Genomic DNA, 17,782 nt, shown 5'->3' on the forward strand with positions numbered 1-17,782 from the left:
TGCCTTCAGTTTAATTCATGCTGACGCGGCTCATTCTTATCTCTCTCATTCTCTTCCTTCAGTGCATCATCTTTATCTCTCTCTCTCTCTCTGGCAAATTCTCTGTCTCGCAGGGAGTGACTGTGACTGCTTCGCTACTCAGAATGTGCTTCTTCAGCTAGGCTAGGCTAGTTTCAGTCAGAGGCCCTGTGTTTTCGGTCAGTGGGGCTTGGTTGACAAAACTGATTTCTTGTGGATCTCATTTTTTGATTTCCTTTCTTAAATCCCAAGAATCTATGCTTTATTTTTTTCCTTTAACTGATTTATGAACAAATCTTCACTATAAATAATTTGCAGCATGCAACACATTCAAACATCTCAAAAAGCTTTGCTTTAAAATGCTGCCAATTTTGAAAGTTTTCTAAATTTAAAGGATAAGTTTGGGCTTACCAATATATTTTTTGATAATTACAGCTAAAGAGATTATTATAATATAATGAATTAATCTAAAGCTAAATTAATCTCCTCTGTTTATGCGGTGTTGATGGGTCCCCGACCCCACTGTATGTAAAAGTAAAATGGGATGAAGAATTATTGACTATAATTTCAGAAGAAGACTGGTACAATATGTGGAAAATACACCAAACTACTATTACTTCACAAGTTTGGAGGGAGTTTTCCTGGAAATTCCTTATACGCTTCTTTATAACACCTAAGATTAAAAGCAAACAGACCTCTAGACAACAAATGTGCTGAAGACAGTGTGGGCAGAAGAAGCAGATCATACCCATATCTTCTGGAGCTATGGGAAAATTCAACCGTTTTAGGATGATGTGCAGATTGTTATTTCTAAGGTTTGGATATAGAGTTCCTAGGACTGCATTATTTTTGTTTATGGGAGATATTAAGCACATTGTCCCCAGATGTGACCAATATTTGTATAAGATTCTTCTTGTGGCATGCAAAAAGACTATAACAAGGAACTGGCTTAAAGACTCAACGTTGAAACGCAAGCAGAAAATATCTAATTGCTAATTTTTTTTTATTCGATATTGCCATTGTAATTTTGATTTGTAGTTGATTTGTATTGACAAGCTTTAGCTTGTCATGACAACAATTCTGCGACAGCTTTTAAAAATGACCTGTTTTTGTTTGTGGCTGTGACTTTGAAACCAAAATATTTCCATATCACTGATGTCCTGTTTTTTTTATATAAATTATTTGTCTATTAATGCTTCTGAAGTAGCAGACACTTGTCTGCGCTTTCCTGTTTGTTTGTTTTTTGTTGTATATAGTGGGCGTTCTGCATAGTTCGATTGTGCAATTCTGATTGGGCAGAACGAAAGTGTGCTCACTCAATTGGCTAGTAAGACTGTTATACACAGACTGCAGTCACATATTTGCTCTGGGTGAGGGAAATTAAATAAGAAATATATATATTTCATATCACAGCTTTTTGTGATTATCTAATCACAACATTTCAAATTGCGATCCAATTTCGATTAATCACACAGCCCTAGTGGTTTGAGAAAATTAAAGAAATTCAAGTATGGATAAACTGAAATTTAAGTTGAGGATGAAAATGTATATTTTCAGGAAGGGTTGGTAAAAATGGTTTATACATATAAGAAATATAAAGACATGCCCATTTAAGTGAATGGTAATTGAAAGAGATATAGCAATATGCGTTTTTGCCTTTCTTTCTTTTAAAAACTTATTTTACATGCAACTTTATGTATGTGCATATTGATATGTGTATGTATGTAATGATGTATGTTGTCATGTCTTTTTTCTATTGAATTATTGTTCGGTATTGCAAAAAATAAACAAAATAAAAAATATTTAAACATTTTCTTAATATGAAATTAAAAATCTCTATCTACAAAATCTCTACAAATAGTTACAGATCAAAATGAATAAGAAATTAAGTTATGTTAAAACAAACAGTACAACTTGCTAAAATTTATAACATCTCATGTAATCACTCTCAGTATGTGTTTCAAACATGATTTTGTTTTTTTTAAAAAAGCTTGAAGACAATTTTACATAATGTTACATTTACCTCATAAAAACAGAATTCTATGAGCAGAACTTAGTTATCTAAAAACTAGCATGGCCACAGTAATGTTTAAAATGTTTAAAGGCAATTGGGTTAAAAATTTAATTCAATTTTATTATTATAAAGTTTTATGTGTAATGTAACTGTTAAACAAATTGTACTTGCATCAAATCTTAATCTGGTGAATCGAAATCAAACTGAATCATCAAATCTGTGCCAGTGCATGCCTGCTATTTAGTTAATATAGCTGCGTCTCAAATGGCACACTATACACCATGCGCTATGTACTTATGCACTTACACACTCCACAGGATAGTATATGTATGTAGTGTCGTCCCAAATGGCACACTAATGTTTTTTTACTAAGCGGAAATTCAAACCGTTTCCTTGATGACGTTTGACGGTCTCCAAATCAGTGAAATAAATGACTGAAGTATCAAATAATACCTGCCTTAAATATAACCGCATTCACCATTGGGAGGCGCTATAATCACTCTCGTAGGAGAATTTTGCTTTCACCATCCAAAATAAATAAAGTTATCCAACATGTGCGTCCGATAGCTCCGCCCCTTCCGCTTAGCGAGCAAAGCTGCGAGTGTTAAGTGTGTGAAGTGTCCATCATTACACACTTCATTTTAGGAGCTGAATGAGTGCATCATCCGGATAGTTAAAGTGCACTTATTATTTTTAGAGTTTTCAGTGTAAACACACTACTTACACTATTTAAACAACAAAATGGAGTAGAATAGTGCATAAGTATGCGATTTGAGACGCAGCTTATAAATCACCGTACGGAACAATTTTAAGTTGTAATCTGATTGTCTGATAATCAAAATAATACTTGAAACACAACTAAAACTGTTTATAGTACCTGATGACAAATAAATGTGATATACTTAAGAGTATATCCTGTAGTCCCTTTTTTGTGGTATAATAATCATCATCAATCACTTTCATATTTTCTCTTATGGATGGAGAAATAAAACCATGCAGGGGACTGAAACTCCTACACATATCTGTAGTTGGGCTCCGGTCACTCAGTTTCCAGGTCCCCTATAATCTGCACCTTGTCTTGCCTTTGACTCTGTGAGGAATGTGAAGTGCACTGGTAAAGGTCACATGGTCAGAGTTCAGTCTAGAAGGTATTTTACAGCTCTGAGGTTAATCATACACAGAAGCCTCATAAAACACTAAAGTCATCAGCATTCAAAACCCGTGTGACAGAAGCTGTAAAGAACAAATTCTGACAGCAGAGCTGTGTGCTGTAGGGGAGGCTGAATCTGCAGAATCAGGTTCAGTCTATCTGACATGTTTTGAACAGTACAGATTAACAATAGATCACAAAGTCTCACTAATAAAATCTCCTCATCCTCCCACTTTTTTCTGTTACATCCTTCCTGGTCTGGTTTACAACTCAATGGCCCCAATGCATATGTGATTGTCTGTTTTATCAATCCAATCACAAGTGCATGGCACTAAAACCAGCTTTACATGCACTTCTAGAGGTAGTCAAAAACTCATTTGTTCAGACTGCTTTCCTAATGTAAACTTGTGCAGGCAAACACATCTAAATAGCCCAAAAAGACCACTTGACATCTGACCAAACATAAGATCTTTACATGAGAGAAAAAGCACCAAAACAAGGCATCCATTTATATGTGAATGTAGCCAAAATACAAGGACTAAAATCTAAATCATAGTTCATAACCACCCACATGCTGATGCTTTTCACTCACTTGCTTTCCTGTTCATTCACAAGAAGCATGACATGGGTTTGTTCATTAAGTAGTTTTTTTCTGTGTAGGGATGGAAGAATGGGAGAAAAAAAAAACTTGATTGTTTCTCCATCGATTCTGATCAGTTCAGAATAGAGCTGTGCGATTATTTGAAATCGTAGCAAAATCGTGATTTGGACATGCACGATTTCTAAATCGCCTACAGATTTTCTCGTTGTATGGTATTTAAACTATTAATACTGAAATGTGTTTATTCCATACAAAGTATGAAGCTGATCGTTCAGCTCTTGTTATGTGACTCATGGTGCGGCATTCTGAAAAGTTGCATTTAGGTCGCATTTACACTGCACTGTTCAAGTGACTCAATTCCGATTTTTTCGGATATGGCCCATGTACGTGTAAGCAGGAACAAATCGCATGGATTCCGATTTACTCAAATCAGATTCAGGCCTTGTTCATAAGTGGAAATTTATCTGATATGAATCGGATCTGTGTTCGGGTGTCTGCAGTGTAAGCAGGTAGATCTAATTTTCACCTGTCAATTCGAGTCGTGGATCATTAAAAACCATATTGAATGATGTCAACTCAGATGCTTACATTTCAGAACAGACTTCAGCAGAGTCCCAAACCTTAAATCTCATACACGAGGACTAAAACAGCTTTTATATTGTCATATAGCACAGGTATTTTAACGAGAACGAGTGAGCGAAATGTCCGCCACGTAACCAATATAAACTAATATAAAACTAGTGCATAGCTACATCACGTGCATAAATCACGCCATGGACATTACATTAAGATGCCTAAAGGTTTAAAAAAGTCTATATATCAAAAGAAGAGGGACAAATAAGAACCTTTCTGTCATAAACTATAGTAAAACAGCTTTTCAAAAGCTGCAAACTGATTACATACAGGAATAAAGAAAAGAGCACTCTTTAATTATCAGCTGTTAGTCAGCGTCCGCTCTTCTTTTTCCTGGTCATTGCACCTTTGCTGTGTGTTGTGTAAATGCAGACGATCGGATACGAGTCACTTTTTAAAGATGATGTACGCAGGTCATCAAAAAAATCAGATACAGACACAAAATTGGAATTGACCATCAAGATCTGCAGTGTAAATGCAGCCTTAAAGTTTGTCTGAAAAGAGATGTTGTATCTCAATATGTGCACACAATCTACGCGCCTTCATTGGAAAAAATTGACTTGTGCATGCAAAAGATGCCATATGCGAACGGCTTAATTATGGCAGCGTCACAAAGAGGTCTATGATCTATGCATGACAAAGCACACGCACACACGCAACTACTTCTGCTATTTAGTCAAGCAGAACAACAGAGCCTTACTTAAGGTTGACATAGGTTGTCAACTTGACATAGGTTGACAATTTGTTTACATAGGTCTGTTCTAGAGACAATTTGTTACAGCTTTAATAGGTGATTTTTATTTTAGTTTATGTCTGTTTTAGAGACATGTTACAGGTCTTTGATAAAGAGCTAATGGTTTTTCTTTTGAAATGAGATTCAGATTCGCAATGTAAACAGATTCAGTTTGTATTTGACAAAATCGTGATTAAAATCAAAATCCCAATATTGTTTAAGAAAATCGTAATAGGTTTCTTTTGCCCATATCGCACAGCCCTAGTTCAGAAGTGATTCTGTATTCGAATTAGATCACGACTGTATGGTCCTGCACCGGTGCAATCTAGAAACAGAAAGATAATAAACGTTCACATCCACATGTCCGTATGCTGCAATTTGCTTTGTTTGAACAAAGATGAAACTTTAGAATCTTAAAGGCGTGAACTGGCATTTCAATGTTACATTAAGAGCTTGTTCATTCTGAATATCTGCTTGTTAAGTCGTGATGTATGGAATACTGTTCCTGGGTCCAAGCCACTACTCATTTCAATTGAGAAAATATTCATTTATGACCCCATTTAAGTCGTATCACATTAAAGTGAATTTTATATAAATTCAAGGAGTACACGACAATCTCTGGACTTGCTGCATCACAAACACCAATATTTTTACAATTTATAAAAAAATTTATCACTTTATGGCCATTGGATATTAGGCAAGAATATACATTGTGATCATGATTTTCGAAAGTATTACATCGCTTTGTAAACGTTTATAATTATCATTTGTTGAGCCTCCCCGTATAGTTTGATAAAGCGCTTGGACCCCTGTTAAAAAAACAAAAACGTAAATAAAAAATGGTACTCATACTTTAGGAACGGTATTGCAGAAAATTTTGAGTTTTAAAACCTTGACTGTATACCAGTGGTCACCAATCTCGGTCCTGGAGGGCCGGTGTCCCTGCAGGATTTAGCTCCAACTTGCCTCAACACACCTGCCTGGATGTTTCAAGTATACCTAGTAAGACCTTGATTAGATTGTTCAGGTGTGTTTGATTAGGGTTGGAGCTAAAATCTCCAGGACACCGGCCCTCCAGGAACAAGTCTGGTGACCACTGCTGTATACCTTGAAAACGGTCATCGTCCCATGCCTAGCCATACATAATTTTCCAATCATAAACAAAAACAATAAAACTAATTCTAGTTAAAATGTAAATTTTTGAAATATGTATTTGCACATGAATAGTAAAACTGTTAGTCAAAAATCCTTTTGAAATCTAATGGTGACTTCCAGAATTGGAATTAGATCCGTTTGTGAATTCCCTTAAGAGGAATTGTTGGTGAGGAGAGTGAATATCCACCTTAATACCATGGCTGAGCGGATTCCTTTGAGCAAGGCACCGAACCCCCAACTGCTCCATGGGCAACCCAGTGCTCTGGGTGTGTATTAACAGATGTAAGTACTTTAGATAAGGGGTGTCCAAACTTTTCGTATGAAGGGCCATCATTGAGAGCCATGGACCAAAGCTAAATATACCAAAAACTATGTTCATTTTTTATAATATTTAAAAAATAAATCGAAAACAATACTTTGTTTACTAATTAATTAAATAATTAGTTAACTAATAACTAATGTTAACTAATGCAGCATATTTTTTTATTATAACTTATTACAATAAAAAATAATCACATTTATAGCACAGTGAAGTTCAATGCTAAATACAAGTAGAATCTGCCTTTGCCTTTATTTGCTCACTGATATCTCTGGATTGTCCTCTGGATCTGTCGGGTGACAGTTGGTACATTAAGAAAAAATTTGAATCACTTAATTGAAACTTTAAATAAGCTTTTCAAGCAATAAAACAAACAAACAAAAGGTTACATTAAATTAGAAATGGCAGTCTTCATTCTCCCTCTCTTCTCAGATGGGATGGTGGGCCAAATCAAAGGTTACCATGGGCCAACTTTGGCTCGCGGCCCCTAGTTTGGACATCTCTGATATAGATAAAAAGCATCTGCTAAATGCATAAATGTAACGATTCCCATACCTGCATGTGTGTTGCACAGAGCCTTCTAATCAAAATGATGCATACCATGATGAAATAATGATGAGTAGACAAAATTCAAACACAAGCGGTCACAAAAGATGCATTCAATAACACCAGGGGGAAATGGTAATACTTTTTTTTTCTGGACATCAGTGATTGTGTCACTGAAAATGCATTAATAAGCAACAGGTGGGAACAGGGCCTATACGCTCAAGTACAGGTTCATTTTTCACACCCATGTGTAGCCTTCCTGTCCTGTCTAATCTAATCTAATCAGCAGAGGTGATCAGAGTCCGACCACATTCCAAACAGTATGACGTCTCCCCCCAGTCCTGCAGCTAACTGACCCTTCCCCCCCTCCCGAGAAGTACAACCTCTTCCACCACACAGCGCACCCTCATCCCGCTCCGCTTCAGTGCCTGCACTGGGCCGATGGCGCTGGCCTTCTCTATACGGGCACGATGACATAACAGTGTTCCAGAGCTTCTGTGTATCTCCGTGAGATTCCTTGACCCTGGAATTCCTCCCTCTTATTAAAGCGGCTCCTCCTAAACCAGAAACGCCAATAAAAGCTGCAGACGTCATAGGTGTCAATAAAATACAAACCCATCCCCGCCCCCTCATTCAGCTGATGACCTGAATGGAAAAGTAAACAAATTTGTGGTATCAGAAAAGAAAGGGGATTGTAAAAGCGAAAGAGGCAGGGAACGAGTGGGCAGATTCCTAAAGCATAAGTCACTGTGCGCTCTAGTAGAAACTATTCCAGATGCTTTTCTGAACCACACCTGATGAGACAGGTGAGGCCGGCAGGGAGGATCCCAGAGACGCGCTGAGAAAACTATCAAAGGAATGGAAATGATGTGTAATGAATGAAATGAATCACGGTGCTATTATTAGAAGCAGCCACAGGTGGAAGATTTAATTATAGTGAACAGAAGACAGATTAATGCTAATGCTATTAGCTGACGCATCAATTATTTAACTACTACCTCATTCAAAAAAAATCCATGCTGTAGTTTTATTTAAAGGGCACCTATAAAAAGCAATTTTAAATTTTCAATAAGCTGTTTGGACAGAACACAGACATAATTGGAGTGATAAAAACTCAGCAAGTCTCTTTAAAAAAATTCCTGACCTTAAAATATGATCCAAATCCCAGTGATTTTGAGGCCCACCACAACATGACGTAGAAGTGTGTTTTTTGTTGTCCACTGACTGAATTGATTGACAGGCACCATGTCTCACCATGTCTCTATAATAACATTTACACACATGTCCAGAGAACATGTGGTTTTCTTTTTGCAAAGAAAATAAGATTAAAAGATATGTTACAACTCTATGTGATCATCTGCACCTCAATAATGAATTTTATGAGTTTAAAATGTTTAAAAAAACAGATCTTTTTTGTAATAGAGTAAAATCACTATGTAATTCTTTGTTATTTATTTATTACTTTTGTTTAGGGGTTTTTCACTTTTATTTGGAAAGGACAGTAGAGGTTGCAGACAGGAAAGTATTGGAAGCAGAGAGAGGACACGGGTTGGCAAAGGACCTCGAGTCGGGTCGCCGTGAGTACCATGGTGCTATATGTCGGCACACTTAACCACTAATCTATTGGCGATGACCGTTATGTAATTCTTGACCACTATAATCACCATGGCCGCATGGTGTCAGTAAACGAGCATATAAGAATGTTTTTGTGTGTGTACTGCAAATGGCATTTGTGTGTGACTCATCATTTCAGAAAGGCTTTAATACAGTAGACTCCACCGCAAATACATCAAATCAACGTACTTAGTATTTTTGACTCGTGATGATATTTCAGCTTTATCCGTGTGTGTTTCTATCACTGACTGCTGTTTACCTGGAGAAGCAGACACGCACGTTGGAGCAGTGGGCGGGGAGAACCAGCTCATTTGGATTTAAAGCCACAGGCTACAAAAACAGCTACATTGTGATCAGACACCAAAATGTGCAGTTTCTCCATTATATAAAAAATAATCTGATGGGTATTTCAGGCTGAAACTTTACAGACACCAAAGTCTTATCTTACATCTTGTAAAAGAGATAAAATAGAAGCCCTTCAAACGTTCAGGTTAGCCTGTAAACGTGTGGAGGCAGCTTTCTTCTAAAAGGCAGCATCTGAACTGAAATGGGACATAATAAGTGACAGATTTGGAATGCTGTACAGAGGGAGCAAGTCCACACTCCATGCTTATAATAATTCTGCTGGACAGCTCACAGGAGTCTCAAAGCATTAAATCATATCATGTTGCTAATAGGCATGCAATAACCTAATTTTTCAAAAAAGTGAACACAAACTAGCCACTTCCTACAGCACTACAAACCAAAGGACATGGGGAAGTAAATTGGTGATTTGTTAACTGCTATTTACCTCATGATACCCTGTGTGTGTGTATATATAAATATAATATATATAACATATAAATATAACATACATACATACATACATACATACATACATACATACATACATACATACATACATACATACATACATATATATATATATATATATATATATATATATATATATATATATATGTGTGTGTGTGTGTGTGTGTGTGTGTAGTTTTTGACATCGTTTATTTAATTATATTTCATTAATGTAATTAAAAAAGAACTTTGCAGTGAGTATATTGTGGCATTGAATATTTTTTAGATTTTGCACATGATGTGAACCTGAATGTGTGAGCTTGAACAGATCATAGATGTCATTCTACTCACTTTTTGTTGTGGCTGCCATCTTTAGAAAACATTCCTAGCCTACTCCCTGGTGCTGGCTCCAATAAAGTCTAGTAAAACCTTTTCAAATTTGACATCTGCTGATATTTTATTTATCTTTCCACAGTCCTTCTCCATACATCAGCAAAGCTCTTAAAACGTTTAAAAGCACTGAACCCTACTGCTACTTCACCTCAGGATAAGTTAATGATCCCAAAACGAATTATCGAGAGATGAAGAAAAGTTCTTGGTCACAGGATGGGTAAGATTAACCGATCTTAACCCTATTGGGTTGACAATTATTGTTTCTCATTGCAATTTACTGTAAGATTATCATATTATTTTTTACAGCATCTTAATAATCAACTTCATCTTAATAAGCACCAATATACAATACAGAAATACTGAATAAAACAGTCAATTTTTAATTAGACTGAGTCATTTCAGTCTGTATTGAATGATGTATTAAATAATGTCAACTTAAATTTAGCTTTCTAAGCGTTCATGTTTCTATGACACCATCTAGAGAAGCATCAGGATTTGAAAGGTAAGTTTTGTCCTGGAATCAGCTGCTAATGAACAGGAGAACAAGGAGCAGTGAATGTAGAGCACAGAGAATATAGAGCAAAGACCCAATATTATGACACTGCAGTGGCAAAGCAGGATGTCTGATCAGGAAATCACATGGTGCAAATAGACACAGGTGGCAACACCCCTTAAACCAGCAAACACATATCCACAACAGTGGCACAGAGCCACAGAAACTGAGGGTTTCTCTCAGTATTCTGATATAGTCTTGTCATTTTCAGTGGTTCATTCTTTGATTCTTAGATGATTATGTTTGGTGTCCTAACCTGAATGTCTATCCCAGGATGCCACAATCATCACTCAAGAATCCCTCATCATTAACCGCAATCAGCATAGGCTCTTCACTGCTGCCATGGTAGCAGGTAAACAAGCAAGGATGCATTGTTGTCATCCTGATGGTGTCTGAAAAAAACGTGTCTTTGTTGGGACAGGACGCCAATAGAAACATATAAACCCTCATTTGGAGTGTTTAGATGTGCATTCACACCCAACAAAACCTCCTAATTAAAGATCCAGTAAGCTCAGCTTAAGTCAAGCCACTTGAATATGCAAAGCAGGATACGAGAGAACAAAACCTAGAATTCCAAACACAATCCACAGACGAGGCACACCGCTCAAGAATGCCTCAGTCCCCCCATCCCCCACGTGAACTCCAACCAGAGCGAAGGATATCTTAACCCAGATCACTGAATGTGTGCCATTCAATGATGGCAAGACACGGCACAAAAGATTGCAGTTAGTTTGACAGCCTTTCTATTGTGCACCTTGATGTGATTTCAAACATCCTCCTGACTCACACATTTTTTATGTATGTGCATGTGCTAACTTTTATCAAAGCACTCAGTACTACATTCTGGATGTGATGTGAGCCTTTAATCTTCAAAAGAAAATACTTCAGTCTCTAGCTCTGTTCTTATGAGATGCCTACTTAGCATTTTAGGACACTGAGGCCCCGTTTACACTAGTGCGTTTTAGTTTGAAAACGCATAAGTTTTGCTACGGTTACGCCATCCGTCCACACTACGCCGGAGTTCTCGAGCGCCGAAAACGGAGCTTTTTGAAAACGCTGGAGAGGCCGTTTTCATTCTAAAACGCTGTTGCTCCGTCTCAGTGTGGATGGGGAAAGACGGAGACATCTGAAAACGGAGGCGGGGCTGCAAACGTTCGCCTATCTGATTGGGGCTTTTCCTCAATATTAAGTAGCCCACACACAGTTCAGTCTCGCATCCTCTTCTTGTAAGTTCAGACTTCGCAAGTTTGATCAAGGCTGCAGTCTCCCCTTTCTCAGTTTGATATGGAAACATACGGAGGACACGGGTAAATCTTCAAAGGGAACAGTGTACTTTATAACTTCATTCACATCACCTTGGCTACGTTGTTTCACTTTCTCAACAATAAAATGTAAACATGATTTAAGGAACTGCCTATTTTCTTTTTAATATTAGCAACTTAACAGACAGCAGAAATGTTGAGGCGTCGTGCTGCATATATGGGCGTCATCTTCACTGTGTGGATATTTATAACAAAACGGAGCCTATAACAACTGCCTCCTTTCAATTTCAGTGAAAATACGAAACGCACCCTCTCTTTTGCTGAATATCAGTTTTAATAATCGATAATTATAAAAGTATAACATACAATAAGTTTATACATTGTAGGAAATAAAGGCAAGCGATCAGTCATTGTACCTGGATTAATCATTAACTTATCTTTGCGCTTAACCAAAACATGTTACCCGTGAACAAGTAACTTAATAGATTCCAATCACCAAAGTCAGGGAATTGGCCTATGTCGTTAGATAAAGACAACAACATGAATGAAATATCACGTTTAGCAAATATAGTGAGATTAGATCCAGCGGGAGATGCGTGATGAGCAGTCCGACAAGCAGAGCTCTCATCTGGGTAGAAATGCTGGAGCGCTTGCCCGAGAGTGTGTGTGTGGTCACGTGATGTGCGTTTTCAGCGTTTTGGTGTGGACGGAGAGCTGTTCAGAAACGCTGGGTAAAACGCGAGTGTGGACGCGGATCGTTTTCATTCTACAACGCCGTTTTAAAACTAAAACGCACTAGTGTAAACGGGGCCTGAAATGCTATCAACACAAAAAGTAGATTGCTTTCTACAATAAATGCAACTCATAAATCACCACGTGTCTGAATTTTACTGTTTGCTAAAGAATTTGAGAGCACATAGAAATCAGTAAGTGTGCTAGGCATGGGCTGGTATAGGTTTCTGACGATATGATAATCTTGGATAAAAATATCACTGTTTGACGGTATTGTGATTACTGCTCTAAAATATATTCTTTTTAAATGTCTGGGTAAATAACAAGAACTTTTTGCCAGTATGAACACAATGGCTGCATCTGGATTGCATACTTTTATACTATATAGTACGCTAAAAAAAGTATGTGAGCTGAGTAGCATGTCCGAATTCAAAGAAACAAAAAGAAAAACTGTATGCGAGAAGTACCCGGATGGCCTACTTCTGGCTAGATTTGAAAGTGCGCATCCGATGGATGCTACTCTATACCATGATGCACCATGAGAAAAATCATGAATGAGAAAGAAGTGAGTGTTTCACGTGATCATGATAAAATGGCGGATGTAATACGACTGAGCTTCATTCATACTACTCACATTTATAATGTCCACAACTTAGTTTTCTATCAGTCAAGCAGTAAATTCCAATTCAAATGCAGTACATACTGAGTAGTAGGTAAGTTTGGACGCAGCAAAAAAGATTTTATTAAATAGAGAAACATTTATAATATTTTGTAACAGTAATTTTGTTAGGCTAAATAAATTCAAATGAATAATTGATTTCTGCTGTCTTCATTAAATTCAAAACACTAACTTCGTTACATTATTAACCATATAATGTTATATGTATATAAAGCATTTTTGGATATCTTTTCTGCTGAAGATACTGTTGTCTTAAAAAAACAACAACAACAAAAAACATTAAAAAAATAAAACTTTCATATACCTTAGGAACAGTATAACAGAATATTTTGCCGATTTTAAAACCTTGACTTTTCCAAACAGTGGTATACCTTGAAAACCATTATCGTTTAATGCTCTAACATATGTTTATTTTAAATCTTTTAGTAAAACAAAACAAACAAAAAAATTCCATTAAATACAATATATTTCATTTTAGGAAACATTTACAATATTTTGGAAAATTAAACATGTCAGGCTATATAATTTAAATAAATCATTGCCTTCTGCTATCTTCATTAGTTTTAAAAACACAGATTTCTTTACAATACATGAAAAAAAACACTTAAAAGAAAAACCTTTACATATACCTTAGGATTAATATATCATAATTTTTTTCGATTTTAATACCTTGCATGTTTTCCGCTACATTCATTATTCCATGTCGGGAAGCCAAGCCAAAATTGATCCTGCCATGGCTACATTACAGCTTCTCATTCAAAACATTTAGTCGTGTTTTTTTTAATAGAGGGTCATAATCACACCAAATTAAAGGGTTAGTGCATTATAACAGCGCAAACATATTTGAGGGGGCGTGCAAGAAGTTTTGTGCACGAGCAGAGGAAATCGGCGCACAAGCAAAAAGATCCGCATGCTCGAAGGCTATTACATAAATGCGATCTTGTATTTATTACTGTGCTCACGACATTTGTCATTAAAATAACGTCACAGGTAGTTCGTAGATCTGTGTAAAAAAGGGCCTGTAATTTCTTGTTCCCAAATGGTTTAAATTTGCTTTAAATCTAAAAGTCAAAGGCCTTAAAAAATGCATCTAAGTAAAAACAAGCGTCAGCAGCGCGTAAGCAGAGCGTGAGCTGTGCGTGTTTTTTCGTTTTCTATTTTTACAGATCAGAGCTTTCATACCGCACGCAGCAGCAGCGCTTCAGCGTCACGCTAAATTAAAGTGAGTGTAATAATGACTAAAATACATTGAATGACAGAAAAAAGTAGCAATTTTATCCAATAAATGCGTTAATAATATCCACTGATTTATATATAGTCAATCAAATTAACTTAAACGATTTAAAACTGCAACAAACATTTATTTAGGCCCGAACTACAAAACCAAATGTAAAACAATTTTAGTATCCGTTTTGCTTAAGTTGCACACTAGGGTTGCTGGAGAGGCGAAATAGAAAGTGATCATTGAGCATTGATCACTTTTGTCTGTCTCATCCTTTGCACGAGCTGTTACTCTACTACTGGACATTACTAAAGCGGAGAAAGTAACACTGTTTGAATATGTATAAATATCATAACTATATTGTATAAATATTATTATAGCTAGGCCTACAACAACCTGACAATCAAAAACTAAATGACACATCACAGGCGATTGTCTTCTGAGTGCACCAGACATGAATGGCACTCCTCATAGAGAGTGTGAAGCAGACAGCACTCTGTGATCTATATAATTTGTAAAATAAAGACTTGCAGGTTAAAGAAACAGCATAGAAGGAGGTTGCTGTGGGCCTTGGTGCAGATGAGTTTTTTTTTAGAAGTATTTGTATATAGAGAGAAAGATAAAAACAGAAATGTAACTAGAATAGACAGAGATAAATTGAGCTGCCGAAGAGTTGCGTGCTGCAGACGCAGCTGGTGTGAAAGGCAAATGCCTGCGTGCTGCTTCTGCTCTCCTTACGCGCTGCGCACGCTCTGCTCACGCACTGCTTTCGCTTGCGGTGTGAAACAGGCGTAATAGATAATGGTTGAATTTAACTGACTCAACAAATCATGTGTACTGAACTGTGATTTTTAGTTAATCACAAATTATCCTAATTTAACAACGCATGTGCTGCGATGTGACTGTTGTGGTTGTAACTATTGCGAATACGAACATTGCGATATAGATGCTGAAACTGTATATTGTGCAGCCTTAATCTAAACGTATATTTGGTTTCCCATTATCGTGAATTTGTGATGAATTTTGTTCAATGCAACAATCCATCACTCATTTCCAGCCCTGCTGCTTGTACATTTACTACCAGTTAGCTTACATAAGAGTTGTGTAAATAAAATACAACCCAACATGTCATGGGGGGATATAGGGGGGGCATGTCCCCTCCCATCCGAGGGTTGTCCCCCCATGCAAACATGCAAACTCCACACAGAAAAATATATGTATATAAAGATAAAATAATTGTCTAAGTAGAAAGAAAACTGAATTCATTATTTAAAATGCATTTAGAAACAGTTGAGTTCCCCCTCCCCTTCCTCAGAGTAGTTCGATCCACTGCTCATCTCACCTACTCATACAAACAAACACTCACACACACAATTTCAGTAAGTAAGTAGGGGATTTTATTCACCTTAAATAAAGCGATTTTTCTCAATGTAGTTAATACAGACTGGTTCATAAAACAGTTGCGACAAAAATGCTGATTACCGATGTAATTCTCCATGAATCTGGTGTATTAGCGATTAAAATTACTTATTTAGTTAACAATAGCTTGTTGCTAACGCTAAAGCCGTTTCCCATGCATTGTTTCATTTGTGACGACTTGGCATAATGTTAACTTAACATTAATGACCACAATTATCATATTGTTAGGCTGTGTATTTGCTAAATGAGCACTGTGCTACGTCCAAACTAGACCCACTGTATATTTGTATAATCAGTTTCTATTCTATTTTAAGTGACTCAATTAATTTGAAATTAAAATGTTAACCCTTTTTTAATTCTTTGTTTTTATTGTTGTGATTATTTTATGATAGTTTTGCATTCTTTATGTAAAGCACTTTGAATTGCCATTGTGTATAAAATGTGCTACAGTATAAACAAACTTGCCTGGCAGTGTCATGTATTGGATAAAATGACAGAGAAAATAGACATAAGATTATTTTTCAGTGCAGCTAAACGCCAAGTACAAAAAGATTACATATTAAGCAATTTTCCTGCATTTATTCTGCTTCAGGGGTCAGTCTGTTGACTGTAAACAACACAACAAACAATGCAATAAATAGTTTGAAGAAAAATTTGCTTTGCCATTGAACCTGAGAAAACATTGAGAATAATCATAATGATGTACACACACATCTACATATACATGCTATAATAATAATAATTATGATAAAACCATTTTTAACAGCGGGGACATATCTTTAATAGTACAATTCCGCTGTATTATTTGTGTCCCCTTCAAAAAATGCTTATAAAAGAAATTTTAAAAGAAATTTTATATTTATTGTCCCCCCTTACTGTTAAATCAGATTTACGCTCATGTAAACATGTGACCTTTTCTGAAAGAGTCTTATTGACAGCAGACCAGCAGGACTACAGGACTGTATGTGATAGTGGCTGTTAGTGCCAATTACTGGCTTGTTGTCTCTGTATGCCAAACTTGGCGTCACTTTATTTTGATGGTCCCTTTTGCACATTTTATTGACTACAAGTTACATTGAAAATATATGCCAACAAGTATTAGTAGACTTTAAGGTTTGGGTCAGATGTAGTTTCAATGTTTCTTGTAGTTAGTTGGTTGAGCAGATATTAAGCAGACAGTCTACTTATACTCTAATCAGAGTTAGTTACCACATATTTTGTACATCATTATCAGTGTAGTTATGGTTATGGTCCATATTTACAATGTTTAAATTGTAGCAAATGTAACAAAATCAGGTCAAACTTTGACATCAAATCTGGACCTTCTCCTGGGCACCTTTTCAATCAGAAATGTTGCTTCTGAAGATCACAGTAGAAGCTAGATGGTAGGATATCTTACTGGGTTTCAGATCTGAACATTATTTAGCCTGTAACAAGTATGCAATTTATCCTATGTCTCATTTAGGGCATTACATTACATACATCTAATTAAACCTACATACAAGTGCTGCACAATATATCATTTCAGCATTGATATTGCAATGTGTGCATCCGCAATAGTCATAATCGCAAAGAAAAGCAAAGTCCAGTCTGAACAATAACAGACCAGGGGCCTCATGTATCAACGCTGCGTACGCACAAAAACTTTGCTTTTTCGTTGGGTTTTGCCATTAGCATAGTCATTAGCATATTCATACGGGGGAGGAGGCAGGGAGGGGTTTTGTGCTCGTGCATGTTGCGCTCAGTTTCACGTTCATTCGGATGTACAAAATAATATGCGTGAGATTCGGCGTACGTAGTGTTTCAAACATCTGAATTTTTTTCTGCGTACGCACATTTACAGCTTTGTGCGTACGCAATGTTTTAGTAAGATTTCCACGCAAGTCTTCGTACATGAGGCCCCAGGAGCTAGGGCTGCGTGATTAATCGAAATTGAATCTCAATCGC

At 36.6% G+C, this 17,782-nt stretch overlaps 1 protein-coding gene and 1 long non-coding RNA gene across 2 annotated transcripts in view; both read right to left on the minus strand.

The window, feature by feature from the left end:
• The window catches only part of pard6b (par-6 partitioning defective 6 homolog beta (C. elegans)), a 37,162-nt gene that overhangs the window by 12,313 nt on the left and 7,067 nt on the right, over window positions 1-17,782 (minus strand).
• Window positions 1,125-5,065, minus strand: LOC147831279 (uncharacterized). The gene is made up of 2 exons (XR_015523481.1): window positions 2,558-5,065; window positions 1,125-2,181 (listed from the first exon to the last, which is right to left on the minus strand). It is a non-coding gene; the product is annotated as an uncharacterized LOC147831279 (long non-coding RNA).

This window comes from Danio rerio, chromosome 23, assembly GCF_052040795.2.
Source record: "Danio rerio strain M-AB ecotype USA chromosome 23, GRCz13ab, whole genome shotgun sequence".
Classification (NCBI taxonomy): domain Eukaryota; kingdom Metazoa; phylum Chordata; class Actinopteri; order Cypriniformes; family Danionidae; genus Danio; species Danio rerio.